Genomic DNA, 16,510 nt, shown 5'->3' on the forward strand with positions numbered 1-16,510 from the left:
ACCACCCTTGCAGTGTTGGTCTGGGAACCACACAAGACAGGCAAAAGCTGGTCCACCTGAAAGCTTTGGAACTCCTCCTGACAGCCACACAGTCGATCCAGTGTGGTCGTCAGCCCTTCCTGCATTCCCTGGCTCTGTTGCTGCATCTCCAGCAGCTGAGGGAGAAGTGATCTCAGAGGCCCATCATGTAGCCTGAGGCCAGCTGAATCCTCGCCTCTGACAGGCCCTCCGCATGCCAGAGGCCTCAGATGTTCCCTTTTCCACATTATCAGATGCATCATGCTCGCCAGAGAGTGACCCAGAAGCCTCACTGCTAACTGGATCCACTGATATGTCTGTATCTGGGATGGTGAGTTACGAGATGGAAGCTGATGCCAAATCAGTGCCACCCTCAGAGTCTTTTCACCCATATCCTCGGAGGACTCATCCATGCTGTCTGGACCAGGATGGACAGGACTGCTGTAATAGCCTGGAGTCCAGAAGGCCCCAGGGCGTCTGAATGCATCCGGACAAAGTTAAGTACAAGGGTGGAAGAGGAATCTGGAATACAAAACACGCGATTCACATTTCTCCATTGAACACAGAACAAAGCAGAAAGAAAATTATATCATAGGAACAGGCCCTTCAGCTCTCCAAGCCTATAGTTACCAGGCTGCTCATCTGATTTGTAACCCCCACCCTTCCGGGGACCATATGCCTCTATTCCCATCCCATTCACGTAGCTGTAGAGATGCCCCTTAAAGGTCACTATCATTTCTGCGTCAGCGACCTCCCCCGGCAGCATGTTCCGGGCACCTACTACCCTCTTTGTGCAAATAAACATGCCTCATACATCTCCTTTAAATCTTGCCCCTTGTACCCGAAACTCATGCCCCTGAAACATTGCCTCAGAGTGAATAGAGTAATGACAGGTGCTCACTCATGATAGTAGCCCAACCATGCTGTTGCTGACAGCCTACATCTCCCCTTCCCTGGAGAGCTCCAGCACCCGCTCCTCAAAGGGGATGAGGACCTGGAGGTCTGACTCACCACCCCTGTCTTTGCTCTCTCATGGCTGTCATGGTCAGTCTTCTCCTGTGGAGACAGAAGGAGCCATGAAAGAAATGGAGGCCTGATTCCTGCAAAGTATAACGTGATGGCCCTTACAGGGCAAGCTTAGTGGGGCTCTTGGGGGTTAGGAGCTGGCAACATGCCAAGTGCTGGGGATGGGAGGATCTGGGGTGATTTGGGAGAAGATGCAAGATGGGGTTCAGCGCTCACTTTTGTTGCATGGATGAGGTCATTGACTTCTTTCCGGGACTGCCTTCCGGTTCAAGGGGCCAGTGCTCTGGCACTGACTGAGGCGGCGACTGCCTCACAGACCACATGGCCCATGGGTCTGCATCCTCCTGGGAGGGGACAGGGTGTCCCACCTCCCCTCTGCTGCATCCAGTAGCCTCCCCAGGGCGCCCTCAGAAAATCAGGGAGCTGGCTGTGTGCTCATTTTCTCCCTGCAGTGCCTGCCTGCCTGTCCATTCTTGAGTTTTTAATGGAGCTGCCCCTTGTGAGGGCAGATCAGCTGCAGGCAGTTTGGCAGAGCATTCCAGCAAGTTCCATGCAACTTGCTTGTAAACACTGAGGGGAAGGCAAGTGAGCACTTGCAGGTATGCTGATGGGGAGGGATGGGTGGTGGATCATTGCCTCAATGATTGGGGACAGGGGAGAGAAAGTAAGGTGTCACACAGCCATCGGAGTCTGGAGGAGATGGGGGCCTTGTGCAGGAGGGTCCAGGGTGTGGGAGAGGGGATCATCCTGTCTGATATCTGTAGGATGGAGGGAGATCTCTTTGCCTGAGATCTGTGGGGGTTAAGGAGTGTCCGCTGTCATTCTGCTTGAAATCGGTCAGGGGGAAAGGGGAATCTGCTGCCACTCTGCCTGAGATTAGTAGCGGGAAGGGAGGTCCACTACCACTCTGCCTGAAATCAATGTGCGGGAAAAGGGCAAGGGGACCATGACCGGTCTGGCTGGTGCGGGAGTGGGGGTTAAGAGGGTCAGTAATGTTGTGGGGAGTGAGGGAATGTCTTTGGGGGCCAGGAGGAAGCCCTGGAGGGATGTGGCAGAGAAGCGTTATCATTTTTTTTTACACATGCGCAGTTGGAGGCACCAGTTGGAGCTGTAGGGTTTCAGGTGCATTAAGCCCCACTCACAGGCTTGTGCAGTGCGATTCGGAATAGCTGATATTTTTCAGGCAGAGTGTGTATGGGGGTGCCTGAGAACAGGTCTAAAAGTTGGATCTGAAACACTCCCAGTTTCAAGTCCGCCCAGCACTTAGAATCAAAATGGTAAAATAGAGCCCTAAATTGCAATTTAGTCAATCTTTGCTACATACAGTTGATGTACATCCAGTATCCAAAACTGCACAGTTGAAAGAGTTTATCATCAGCACATTCATTATTGGACTCAATTTTTCTACGAACAAAATGATGCTTTCATGGTCCTTGTCCTCATCACTGTCAGTTTCTACATATGCTCATGTGTGGTTTCAAAGACATGGTTTCTTCTTTTTGGACACTTCACTATGTAGTGATATGGGGAATGATATTGAAAACAGTGATTCACAATCCCTTCACCATTTCTTCAATTTAATTGTCTTTTATCACTTTCCCATGTGTGTCTATTTTCCCCACTATCAAATCGGTTATAACCGTTTCAACATCAGGTCTGTTATTTAAGTACCTGTCCCTGCTTAGGGGCCTTTGTGTAGCATTTGCTTGAGCACACAGCTGAGCTACCATTGAATCCTCTACTCTGGGTGCTATGGCATTCCGATCTGAATTGAAAAAAGTGGCAGAGAACGATTGTTTCCTGAAAAACTTTTTTAATGATATTACCATTTGATCAAAAAAGGGCTTTGCTTCCTTAAATTGTACTCCAGTCATTACCAGAAGACTATCCACTTGAGACAGACATGCACATTCCAGCAATTTAAAGGCCAATATCACATCTGGAATCTCCAATTTAAATGTCATTAGCCTGTTCTGGCCCTTATTAAAATCGATGATATATTCCTCCATGGACCCGCTTTCTTGTCTTCCAATCCTGTCAAAAATCACCCACCCTTCATAATTCTTCAAAACTCTTATTTTTGATAAAACTTATTTAGATATTGCAACAGGAGCTATAACCCTTCTTCTTTATCTAGAGCATCTGCAGTCCAGTCAGAAAACACTTTGCTCCTCATCTTACTTCTAGCAAAAGTAACAAAGTTAAGGCCATACCTTGCTTTTTCCTTGGTATTGTAGTAACAAGGATCCACATTCCCACTTCTGTCTTCCATTGCCGATATGGCTCCGTATCCAAAAAAAAGGGTACAATCCAACGAGGTAAGTTTGCTTTTAACTTCAGTCATGGTCATGTCCTGAATCTCTAGAATTTTTCAGGCCTTACAAAACAAGCACCAAGCTATGATGGGTTTTCCTGTGCTACCATAGTTCATCCAGCAGTAAGGATACTTCTGCTGCAAGCAATAAAAGAACTAACTTCAAAAAGTAAATCAAAGAAAAAGATTTAATGAAAAAACTTCATTACTCCAACACTTGGGACCACACCCTGGGCCTTACAAGCTTCTCACAATTCCCATCTGCTTTTTATTTATACTGTCAGCTGGTCTGCTGGCCACCACGTTGGTTTGTTACTGACTATATTGTCTACCAGGTCAGCTGACCCTCACAACATGTTACCATTGGTTACATTATAACAGATCCAATGTTATCTTTGGTTACATTATAACAATCATGCACATTGAAACTGTGGACATTATTTGGCTCTATTGCCAGAACTCTACCACCCCGCCTGCCGTGGAATCAGTGTGGATAAGGGACGATCAGTGGAAATGTCCAATGAACTCAGGTGGGATTTTCCAGTCTCAAGTTGAGCAAGGCCATAAAATCCTGCCCTGTGGCCAATATTTAGTTAAACATGGACCTAAATAAGGTTGCTTTACATCCATTATGAAGTTTACACATCACATTATTTAAGGATGAACCAGCATTTAAGCAATATGGGATCGCTAGACAGTTGATCTCCAAATGCCATATTGATCAAAGGAGAATATATGAACTCAAGTTGGAGTAGAGATCAGAGTGAATGTTCATTGTCAACTGCCATTGTATTGTGGTGTCTGGAACCCAGAAACCCAGTTTTAGACTGAAACTAACCATAAGGAACTGCACTTTTAAAATACACTGAACAAAGCAATTTCAGCAGAGAAACATTGTGCTTGCTCCAGCTTCCAAGTCCAACTGAGAACAATTCCCTGACTATATGTCCAGAAGAGGCTTTGGTGTTTTATGATAATCCTTGGTTTCTAAAAGCCATTCACTCAATTAAGAAGACATCAGGCCTACACTGACATAGAAACTGTGATATCAATTCCATTTTTATAATTACAATTTTTGGCTTTTTCTGTTTCTAATCTGTGCATATGTGATAGTGTGAGTGAGTTGAGAGATTGAGAAGTCGTGTTTTAAACATTGGGAGCAAGCATAAATGACCTTTATTTTTTAAATGGCAAAATAGCCTGCTGCTGGAATTTATTTTAAATGAAATAAAATCCTGAGTGTAAGGAAATATATTCACCTTGCATGCAAATGTTCCTTTAAGCTTTTTCTCTACTGAAGTCTCTATTCCATTATGTAATTTATTAAAAACTGAAGCAATATGAATATTCAATGTCTCTGCCATTCCCTATCATTACCTGAGTTTACCTTGCTTATCCTTTCGTGACTTTAATTTCCTTATGTTAGTTGAGTATTTGTCATTTCTTAAGTTTAAAATGTATTTATTAGTGTCACTGATAGGTTTACATTAACATTGCAATGAAGTTACTGTGAAAATCCCTTAGTCGTTACATTCTGACGTCTGCTCGGGTACACTGAGGGGGAATTTAGCATGGTCAATGCCCCCAACCAGCATGTCTTTCTGGGAGGAAACCAGAGCACCTAGAGGAAACCCATGCAGACATGGGGAGAATGTGCAGACAGTGACCTAATTGAACCTGGGTCCCTGGAGCTGTGAGGCAGCAATATTAACCACTTTATATGTTCCTTCATATTACAATTTCTCTTTGCCTTCCTGATAGGTTACCTAATTTTCCTCTTACATTCTTCTATTCTCCTTTGTCCCCTCCTTTACTAACTAATTCTTCATTGCTGAAAATTGTGGAGCACTGCCTGTGATTTTTTTTTGTTTGCCAAAAATAATGGTTAGAAAATTATGGATAATATCCTGATTATGTGCCAGTGTGGACAGGGGAATCTCCCATTACAGTTTTGACTTTTGTATCACACATTAGGTAAACGTATTAAGTAGAAATCAGACAAATTAGAATCCAATATAATATTTATCCCATTTGCTGCTGATCATATCTTACTTGTTGATGATAGGCTACTACTAGACAATAAATCAAGACTCCCAGTCCTCGGCTGAGTTCTGTACTCTCAGTTAACTTTAGATTTATATTGTATAATAATGGTAAAACATCTATTATTGAGAGGCTTATATCTATAAAGCCTTATAACTTTTCACAATTATTGATTAGATTTTCACAAATGCTAGTTTTGTTTAATATCTTCTTATCGGTTCAGTAGCTTAATGTTACATCTGATTCAGAGCATGAAAAAGCAACTTTCCATGTATTCTTCAGCTCATCCACTTTTGCAAAGTCATGGTTTTATTCTATTTTCACATCACACAAGGACAGCAGTGGTTCGAGCAGAATGTCCACCACTAGTTACTCAGGACAGTAAAAGTCTCCTTGCCAGTGTTGCCCATGGGCTTGGAATGAACAAAATAAGCACATCCTTCGCCCTGTAACAGTCTGAATGTCTCTAGTTACCTTCCTATTGAAAGGACACCTGCTCTATGCATGGCGCAGGCATGCCGTTGGTGAGTGGCAACAATCCCAGAAAAACTTCAATGCATTTGAGAACAATTATAAAATTTGAAATTGTACCAGCTCCTTTAATTCTTGAGATGTAACTGCGATTATTTATACTATTCAGAGAAATGCATCAAAATCACCAAATTCCCTGCAGAGGTATTAACAACCCACCTCACATATGTCATCGTACATATTTTAATAAAAAAAAGGTTCAACATCAAAATAGAACATTGTCCAAACCAAGAGAGGAAATGTGTATAATGGATATTGCTTTTGCCAGAATTTTCTGCATGGTCGAACCCTGGAGTTATCAGTCAGTTATTTTTGTTCATAATATGGAAATCTTTGGAACAAAGACCACAACTGCAATGTCCAGGGCACCAAAGGCCCACTGCCAAGGCATACATCTAAGCTTGGTCAAAAGCACACAAAACAGTGCAACAGATGCAAGATGGTCACATTTTGGTCTGCTGGCAATTGCTGAAGACACTGAAGAGCAGCATTGCTGATGATATGATGTTAACAGTTTGTCATATGCCCAAGATGGAATGTTACCCTATTGACGCTAAAAGCTCTGGCCAAGCTCTCTAACTTGGGTATCATCCATGCTATTTTACATATGCATTTGCTAGCAGAGACATTTACAACAAAGATGCCATCGTGGAAAGGTACCCCTTGGGTTACAAAGCTATCCGTGCACATGGATAATTCTCTCTCAAAGGCGGCAATGTGCCCTGAGAATTCTTTTATAAATCAGCAAGCTGCAGTGCCATGCTGCCATGTTGCTATTGATCCTCTTTGTAATACAAATTTTATATATTTAAATTGTAAAATGACTTGGCACAAATCGTTTTGGGGTTTACTTTGCAGAAAATTACATCCATAAAGCTCTGATAGTGCACTGTTATTAATCATTTTCTCTGCACAATGTATCAGCTTCTATTAGATTAAATACCTTGCAGTACAGATGCTACCTTACATTTGTACAGTCATTCACTTGTAGTCTTTAAATCACCAACTCAATCGTAATCCGTTATCCAATAAGATTTAGTAGAAAACTTATTTAAGGTACCTATCTAAGCGCTCACGTGACAAATACAATCCTTTAGTATGTTATAAAGTGATAGATATCTGTGTAGAGAATTTCAGGTAAATCAAACAGAAGCTAAAGAGATTAGAAACAAGGAAATTGTAAAGTTCAAAGTAAAATAAAAGCGGCTTTTGGACTGAATGTAGCAAATCCTTCCTGATGCACACTGAAACCGGACCTCAAAACTAATTTGGCACTTGCTTTAAATTGTATTTTCCATACATTTTATTGTAGAAATTTGGCCTCATGTTCACGTATATTTTTCATTTGTAAGTCGAACAATTCAGACACAGAAGATTATGTTGAAAATAAATCTGCTGCAGTGGAATAAAGACACCTGCTGCAGAATTTTATCAGATGAAAATATTTTGCTTTTGGTCCACTTTTCCTCATGTACTTACATTGCCATGGAGCTCCACAATGTCTATGATCAACAAAAAGGACTTGTCAGGTTACATTATCCTTCACTCCCAGTGGTATTTTGGATGGCACAGCAGGAGATGCACCTCTACTGCAGGAAGGATAAATGAAATGACACCTTTAGCTGACGAACACACTCATACCAGCAAAGTAGCAGAATTGAGTTCCAAAGAGAAGTCATGTGGAACCTCATATATTAACTCTGTTTCTGTCTCCACAGATGCTGCAGGACCTGCTGTGTTTTTCCAGCATTTTCTGTTTTTATTATGTGTAAGTATTTCTTTGCCTAGTTATCATAGAAAGCAGGCATTTTGGGTGAGATTCTCCACCCTCCCAGCCATATGTTTCCCGCTAGCGGAAGGTGGCACGAATTCTCTGGTCCCATCACTGTCAATGGGAATTCCCACTGACATTACCTCATGCCAGCAGGAAACCCGTGGGCAGGGGTGTGCTGCCAGTGGGACTGGAGAATCCCGTTAGCGTGAATGGCCGGAGAATTTTGTGGATTAGAAGTTATCAGGCTAAAAAATAAAACAGGAAGTAAGCCATTGGGAGCTGACAATAGCTTTGAACTGGTTCCCAAAGAATGAAGTGTCTATTTAAAGGACAAAGTAAAGTATAATTATGGAGGGGATTTTCAGTCATTTTAAAAGTGAAATGAGAAAACTTTATAGTAATTTAGAGTATAAGTTGCCTACTAAAATAGAGCTCTGACAAAGGATTATCTAGACTCGAAACGTTGGCTCTATTCTCTCTCCACAGATGCTGTCAGAGCTACTGAGATTTTCCAGAATTTTCAGTTTTTGGTTCAGATTCCAGCATCTATAGTATTTTGTTTTTATCAGAGCGGTCAGTCATGTTGCCTTTAGTTTGTTTGTTACAGTAAAAGTTTTCAAACATGAAATCTTGTCACGTTATCCTTTCAGTCAGTTAATGCAAGTTCAATTTCTTTCATTGGTCTCTGTGGGTTCATAACACTGGTGCTACTTCCATAGACTTGACATTGGTATATGCCACTGTCTGATCCAAAGGCCTGCTTCTGAAACGTTCAATGTCACGTAACTCTTTGGCTTATCATTAACCAACAGCTGTAAGTACCACATCTATCTTTGTGACAAAACCAGCCTAGCACAATCAATGAAACACATCACATCAATCTGCCTATTGCAGAAGACATCTCACATGAATGTATCGTACCATCTGCCATTACCTTGGTGATCAACCTCTGACTGCTGGAGGCCACGACATCTGAGGGGCCCCTGCACAACTGCAGGTGTTTCTTCTGTGGTGTGGCCACTAGGGTCACCAGCAGAGTGGCTGAATAGAGGAAGTCTGGTGTTCCTCCACCCTGTCTGTGCATGATTCTACCTCCCTGACTGCCGGAAAATGGGCATTTGGAGAAATGTCCAGGCATCACTTTTCCCTCTGACTACTGGTGCATTGGGTTGATGGCCAGAGCAATGGTGTGCATGTCTGAGCACATATCAAATCTCGCTTGCCATGACAGTTGCCCACCTCTTCAAGGAGGAAGGCATGTGCTTGCACACTTGAGACCTGGCTTAACAAATGGCCTGGATGGAGATATCCATTGTTTGTCTATGCCTCTTTTACAAAATTAGCTGCAGTGTGGTAAGGTCAACAGTTTTGAATATAATGGAGTGGGTGAGTGAATGAGTAGGTGGGTAAGTGGATAGGTAAATGGGTGGGTAGCGTGTTAGGAATGGTTAGTGGGGTAGGTGGATAAGTAGATAGGTGGCTGGGTTGAGTTGGCGAATAAATAGGTCTGAAAATAAATAGGCTAGCTCTTCATTTATTCACAACTAGCTGGGTTTTAATCAAACCAACCAAAGTCCCTGTCACCATCCATTTCCTTCACTTCATCCTTGGCAACAGCTGGAGCAGCCTCAACAACAGGGGCCACAAAAGCTGATGGATCAGTCAGCTAAGCCTTCACCTTTTCAGCTAATGGGAAGGAATAGCCTGTCTCTACAGAAACAGACAGCACCCTCTTATAACCATTGATGGAGTGTGGCATAGCGGCAATGGTTGGATAACCAATCTGCGGGCACCCACTGTCCACATTGTGAACTCCTTCCGGGATATACTGTTGCAGGGTTTCTTCATTGATATCCAGGACCTCAGGCTTGTACGCACTGCCATTGTCATGAACTTGTTTGATCACCAAGCCACAGGAGAAGGGAAAGATGTTCAACATGTTCAGTAGAGTGACTTCGGGGCCCCCCACTTTGTCATCACCTTGATGAGTTACACATCACTCAAAATTTCCATGGCACTTCTGGAGATCTTAGTGGTGATGCCCAAAGCCTGGAAGAAGGAGGTCTTCTCAAGACCTAGGCCTGTTTCTGACTTGGCACAGTAACCTCACAAGGGGCAGTTGAACTATAGGGCAGCAGCTGGCACCTTGTTTGGTATCAGCAGGTCACGAATTTTGCACAAATCCTCCTTGGTGAATACTAAGGCAACATTGCCATGGATATGAGGCAGAAGCTTTTCTACAGCAGGATTATTCATCAGGTGACCTTGAATGGCTTTGCGGATCATGGTAGTTTTTCCCATAGTATGAAGTGGGTGAGGTGGGTAGGGTGAGTGAATAGCTAGGTGAATGTTGATTGGTAAATGAGTTATGTGGGTAGGTAGAAGCAGCAGAAATCTTGCATCCTGGAAAGTAGGTTACTCTGTCGGTGATCTGGAGGTCAGATTTTGAGAAGGAGGCAGGCTGGGAGCCTAGAGACCAGATTTCTTGTCAGAGGTTAAATCACAACTGAAGCTAAAACCCAAAAGCTGTGTAATTAAAGTGATTCAAACACTCACTTCTTGGTCATATGGCAGAGTATTTTTGGATCAGGCTAATCAGCTAACGACACTCTCTTTTAAAACCCATTGTGTTTTGAGCAGGTAACTGTAGAACCATTAGCACAAACGTTGGAGACAAGGAGTGAAAAATAGCTCTGCCATTGCCCATAACTGGCTGGTACAGATGTTTTGCCAACTTTTATTTGTGTTGGCTAGGCTGGAATGTTTATACAATGCAAGGAGTGTTACATTCCAAGTGTGTTAGCCTTTGTTCATTTTTAAACTGCTCAGAAACCTCTAAGGGTTACCATCATATGCTCAGTGGTAACCATTTTATCAGCCCAGCCATTTGTCTATTTTTAAAAGTAATAATAATTTTAACAACTAGCTAGGGTGACCTAGATTTTTTTTTCATGTCTTCTAATCACTGAAACTACTTCTTTTCTGCTTCATGTAAGGATCCTACATAAAATCAGTTTGACATTTCTCAACCCAATCCCTTGTAGATACGAATGGATATGATCAACAGTTTATTTATTATTATTAGTGTCACACGTAGTCTTACATTAACTCTGCAATGAAGTTACTGTGAAAATCCCCTAGACACCGCACTCCGACGCCTGTTCGAGTACACTGAGGAAGAATTTAGCATAGCCAATGCACTTAACCAGCACATCTTTCGGTCTGTGGGAGGAAACCAGAGAACCCAGAGGAAATCCACACAGAGACAGGGAGATGGTGCAGACTTTACACGGACAGTGAGCCTAGCTGGGAATGGAACCTGGATTCCTGATGCTGTGAGGCAGCAATGCTATCATTATGAAAAATGACATGTCAAACTGATGCAGTGAGAAATGTCCTTTGAATTTTGGATGGATGATGATAGTACAGACAGTTTTACTTTATGTCCAATCTGTGCCAAATCTAAAGTAAGAACCATTCCTGACTACTTAATTTCAGAAATGCACACTAAAACTAGAAGGAAAATTCCAATTCACCAGGATTGATGTCTCTCAACATACTGAGCACACAACTGAGCAAAAAGTAAAAACATGAAAACAAAGCTAAAAACATTTCAAACATTTAATAATGTAGTCCCTGAATTTGAGGCTTAATGAGAGCCGTACGTATGTGAAATGGGACACAATTGAACAGACCTGGTGACTAGGGGAATCATTTTGAACATAACATGATTGTTGTATTATTTTCAAGGTTAAATTGAGTTTCCAAAAGAAATTCTCAAATTTACAAAAGGTATTCAGATATCATGCTCAGTAAGTAATCTAGAATGCATAAGAGATAGTTTACTGACTTTGCACCTGACAACTAGCCTTGCTCTTGAGGAGCGCACATCAGAAATTCAGTCACACATTTCACCTGATTTATCAGCCATTTAAACTCAAGTTTGGAAAATTGTGCACAATGCACACCTAACTTTTCAATATTCCAGCTCAAGTCTCTCCACTATGAATTGGAAAATTGCCCATTCGAGTTCTTCCCCTTAGCAATCAGCATGGCATTGTGTGCTCTGCTTTTGTCCATTGTCAACCGCAATCTTATTCACCATTTTCCAATTACTAAAGCAAAACAAAATCACTGTGATGTTACTGGAGGCACCCAGCAATTAATAAGCTTTTAATGTTACAAGAACAGCTGTAGAAAACCTATTTAGACCTATTTAAAAGAGCTGCCATTTTCAAAGCTTGATGTGTTTTATTTTTGATATTTTGTTTTTGATTTTTGAATTTTATATTTGATTTTCTTATTCAAACATTCGTAAATGGACAGAATACAGTTCAGTCATTTTGCCAATACACTTCTTAAAATGGATGATGAAAGTTAATTTAGGGGTTATTGTGGTGAAAGGGGGAGGACAGGTGCTAAATGGGTGCTGTGTTAATAAGATAAGCCTGTTTGCAAGTCTGGATTTAGCACACAATTTTGGTCCTAATTGCTGATTACCATAATTAGAACTTGCCTGAAGGTGCTAAAGTAGACATCTGTAGGTTTAGCACTCATGTGCTGATTAGACACAAATTCCATAGAGCATTGTGTGTGGGTTCCAGGCATCCACTTCCACTGAAGGTGTGGGGTTTGTTGGCTAACACACAATTGCATGTTTCAGGAACCAAGCGAGAAGATGCACTAATTCTCAGTTGTGGCACTGGAGATTGAAATTGATGAGTTCCAGAACAGGAAGAATGTCCTGCATCCACAGTGAGAATGGAATCCACCCAGACCTTTTGCCCCCCTGACATTGCTTGTGTTTGTGTTCTCCTCCCATTTTGACTGCAAACCAAGGAGACCCCCCCAACAGGTATTTCTTTTCATAAGAAGATCTCCCAACAAGATGCTACTGAGCCAGTATTCCCCTTCCCCTGCTGATAAGATCAAGAAACTCAGCATTTTTAAGAATGTCCTCAGAGAAACTCTAGAATGTGTTGAAGTCTTAACATAACGTTCCAAGATGTCTTCGAATGCATCTCAAAAACCCTGTTCAAGCCTCCTGCAATGAAGTAAAAGGCAATGTATCTTTAGATAAAGCTCAATCCTTTGCAATAATTTGTTTATTCTCAATCAACTGGTCACTGTAGAAGAGACTTATGTCAAGTTCTAGTCAGGAAAATACCTTGCAGCCCAATGAGCGCTAGCAGGCAAGGTCATCAGGCCCTTAGTGATTTTCCATGCAGGACATCCATGCTCCAATTCCTTGATCAAGATGATGCCTTGGCATGGGGTAACCTAGCATCTCAATTGACCCCATTTTAGCCTACATTGGAGGCACTTTGGCAACTAAAATATCTGGGGAAAATGGTTCTTTTTGTGTATTATTAATGTGCTACAGACATGAATCAAATAAGGTTTAAGAATTTGAAATGTGGACAGAAGAAAGATACTTGCAGAACAGTTAAAGTTCCCTTCAGTGTGTTTTCTGTTCATTTTTTTTGATAACAGTAAAGAGACCTCACTTGATTTTTATGTCCTCAAATTCAAGGTTTTTTTTAATAAGATGCCAGTTTATCTTACTGTTTAAAGTAAATACTTACTTATTGTGTGGATTGTTTCCAGCCACTTTGCAGAAGCTTTAAACAAAAAATTAATTCTGTAAATGTGAGGTTAAAACACATATATATTAGACACTGAGGTATGGTGAAAACTCAGCTTTTAAATGGTTAACAGCTGCTAGAGTTTATCAAACTTTCCGCCTAATCCTATAATCGTCTATTCAAATCAAATCTTTATTGAGTATAAGCTCCTTTGAATAAGCACCAAGTCAACTCCTAAGACACCTGTTTATTGAGATTTCAAAGCTCCTGCAACCTGTTCCCCTTTGAAAGTCCCAAATTAATTGTTTTCCCACATGCACAGCCATTAATGCAGAGCATTTGTATATGTCCAGGAATGTTTTTCACCTGTTCATTTACTATATGTCCCAATCATGCTGAATGTTTTATGCTAATACAACACAATTATTGATGCAAAAAATTTGGAATGTATTTAGACAGAGAAGCTGCTAAACTACCAATGCAAAATATCACTGTAATATTGTGGGGAAATATTTCATTGTATCTGAATTCTGCACCTGCTGAAGTGCTTCTTCCTCGCATTCTATATACGTTTGGATCTAGTCATTCATCAGTCTACCCTTCAACCTTCTTAGAAGAAAACAAAATTGTAAACGAAAAGTTCCAAAATAAATGGCCTTCAGGCAATAGAGTTCTTGGCTATTTCCTTTGCTACTTATCAATAAATTGCAAACTAAACCAGTTGGCCAATTTATTTCAATATCGATAAAGGTGTTAACTTTATGTTACAAAATAGTTCATTTTTTAAAAAAAGTTTATTTTAATTGAAACACAGTTTACAGATAATGAGTGGTTTCAGTCTCCAAATATTAACAGTTGAAAGGGCTTTTAGAATCACAAGATTGCACTTTTTAAAAAAAAATGTTCTTTGTGTCCCTTGCAGGTATTAGCCCTTTTCAGAAACAAGGATCTAACAGCTTGGCAGCTTCAGGGAACTCATTCCCAAAAGCTCCTATATCTGACTCACCAAATCCATCATGGCCCTTACTTACTTCAAGCACCAACCCAGACACAAAGTGAAGATGAAAATAATCAGGCAAAGAGAGTGAAGTGCAAAGAACCAATAAGCAGGAGAAGCTGGAAGGGGATCCATAGAATGATACATCACAGTAGGGTACCATTCATCTCATCATGCCTCTGCCAGCTCCTTGAAGGAACTTCCCAATTAGTTTTATTCCCTTGTCCTTTTCCCAAAGCCACGCAACTTCTTCCTCTTCAAGTACTTATATACAGTTCTCCTTTGATAGTTATCATTGACTCTGCTTCCAACATCCTTTTGGGAAATGACCTAACAAGTTGGTGCATAAAAATATTTATCCTCAGTTCATGTGTGGTTCTTTTACTAATTGCTTTAAATCTTTGCCCATTAGTTGCCAACACTTCTGCCACATGATACTGTCTCTCCATACTATATCAAAACCTTTTAAAATTTTGAATAGCTCTGTTAAATTTCCCTTTAACCATTTCTGTTCACAGGAAAACAATCCATTTTCCATAAGTTACAGAAGTTCTCTATCCTGTGTTTAAGTCTCCTCTTTCTGGCCCTTTTTGGCACTTTCACATCCTTCTCAAACTGTGGTGTTCAGAATTGGTTACAATTCAGTGGGGACCTAAACAATGCTTATAAAGAGGCCATAACTTTTTTGTTTTTGTACTTGTGTTTCTATTTATAAAGCCAATGATCTGTGTACCTTTTCAGCAGCCTTCTCAACACCTGTAATCTTCAAATATTTGTATACGTGTGTTCCCAGATCTCTGTTCCTGCACTCCGTTTAGAATTGTACCCTTTAATTCATACTGCTTCTCCTCATTCTTCCGACTAAAATGCAGCATTTTTTTATTTCCCTGCATTCAGTTGTATATTCCATGTGTCTGCCTGTTTCACCAGTCGATCTATGTTCTTCTGAAGTCTGTTACTATCTTAAGTTTATGTGATGTGCAAACATTGCAATTAGCTACATGTCATTAATAAATATTCTTTAAAAAGCAGTACTCCTAACACCAACTACTGGGGGATTACCAATCCAAATATTTCCTCAATGTGAAAAGCAGTAGCCTGAAAATCCCAGCCATTCCCATCAGTGTGATCTTCCAATCCAGCCATCGGCGCACCCCCAGCTTTGGGTTTTCCAGCCACAGTGGGTGCATTCTGCAGGAAACCCCATTGACAACGACAGGACCAAAAGATCCTGTTACTGGCCAATGGCGTACCACCTCTGCTTCCGCAAAATACCCGACAGATTGCAGAGAAAATCCCACCCAGCCATTCACATTACTCCCTGCTTTCAGTTGCTTAGTCAATTTTGTATCCATGCTGCTGTTGCCTATTTAAACTCATGGGCTTCCATGTTGCTAATTTCTTCAAATTTTTTTTGATTTATTATATGTATCATCAATCGCCCCATCTTCATCAACCCTTTCCATTACTTCATAAAAGAACACTATAAAATAAGTATGACTTTCCTTTAACATGTCCATAGTGGCTATGATTTATTAATCTGTATGTTTACAAGTGACGATTTATTTTTCCCCAAATTATCATCTCTAAAAGGTCCCCCCGCCACTCCCCGTAATTAGACTGATTGACGTGTAGTTGCTGGAATTAATACTCTCCCCTTTTTCTAAACATAGGTGTAGAATTTACAATCCTCCAGTATTCAGATACTCGTATCTAAGGAAGATTGAATGTTTGTAGCCAAATCCACTGAAATTTCCACCCCAACATCCTTCAGTAATCTCAGATACACTGCATCTAAATTGGATGATTTTTTCACTGTGCAAACTGCCAACTTTTTAAATGCCTCTTCATTTTATTTTTAGCCTATTTAATTTCTCTAATTCTTCCTTTACTGTGACATTGGTTGGATGCTGTTCTGTAGTGAATACAGATGCAAACTATCAATTTTGTGTATTAACTTTCTACAAGATGATCTTCACTAATCCTAGCCAGCCCTACACTTCATCAGGCTACCCTGTTACAATTCACAGCCAGGTTTTATATCAAAATTGACATGGTTCATTGTTATTGTTCGCCCAAAACCATCAGCAACATTTGGAGTCCACACAGGCACAATTTAAAGAAATCTAAAAGATTTTAAAAATGTACTGGTTGTGATGGGATGTGGCGTCATTGTCTAGGACCAGAATTTATTGCCCATTCCTAATTGTCCTTGTGAAGAT

At 40.9% G+C, this 16,510-nt stretch overlaps 1 pseudogene; it reads right to left on the bottom strand.

Moving 5' to 3' along the window:
- Nucleotides 1–9,372: 9,372 nt before the first annotated feature.
- Nucleotides 9,373–10,007, bottom strand: LOC145350106 (large ribosomal subunit protein uL10 pseudogene; annotated as a pseudogene).
- Between the last annotated feature and the right edge of the window lie 6,503 nt (nt 10,008–16,510).

Source organism: Carcharhinus amblyrhynchos, chromosome 1 (genome assembly GCF_965287045.1).
Source record: "Carcharhinus amblyrhynchos chromosome 1, sCarAmb.v2.hapA, whole genome shotgun sequence".
Lineage (NCBI taxonomy): Eukaryota > Metazoa > Chordata > Chondrichthyes > Carcharhiniformes > Carcharhinidae > Carcharhinus > Carcharhinus amblyrhynchos.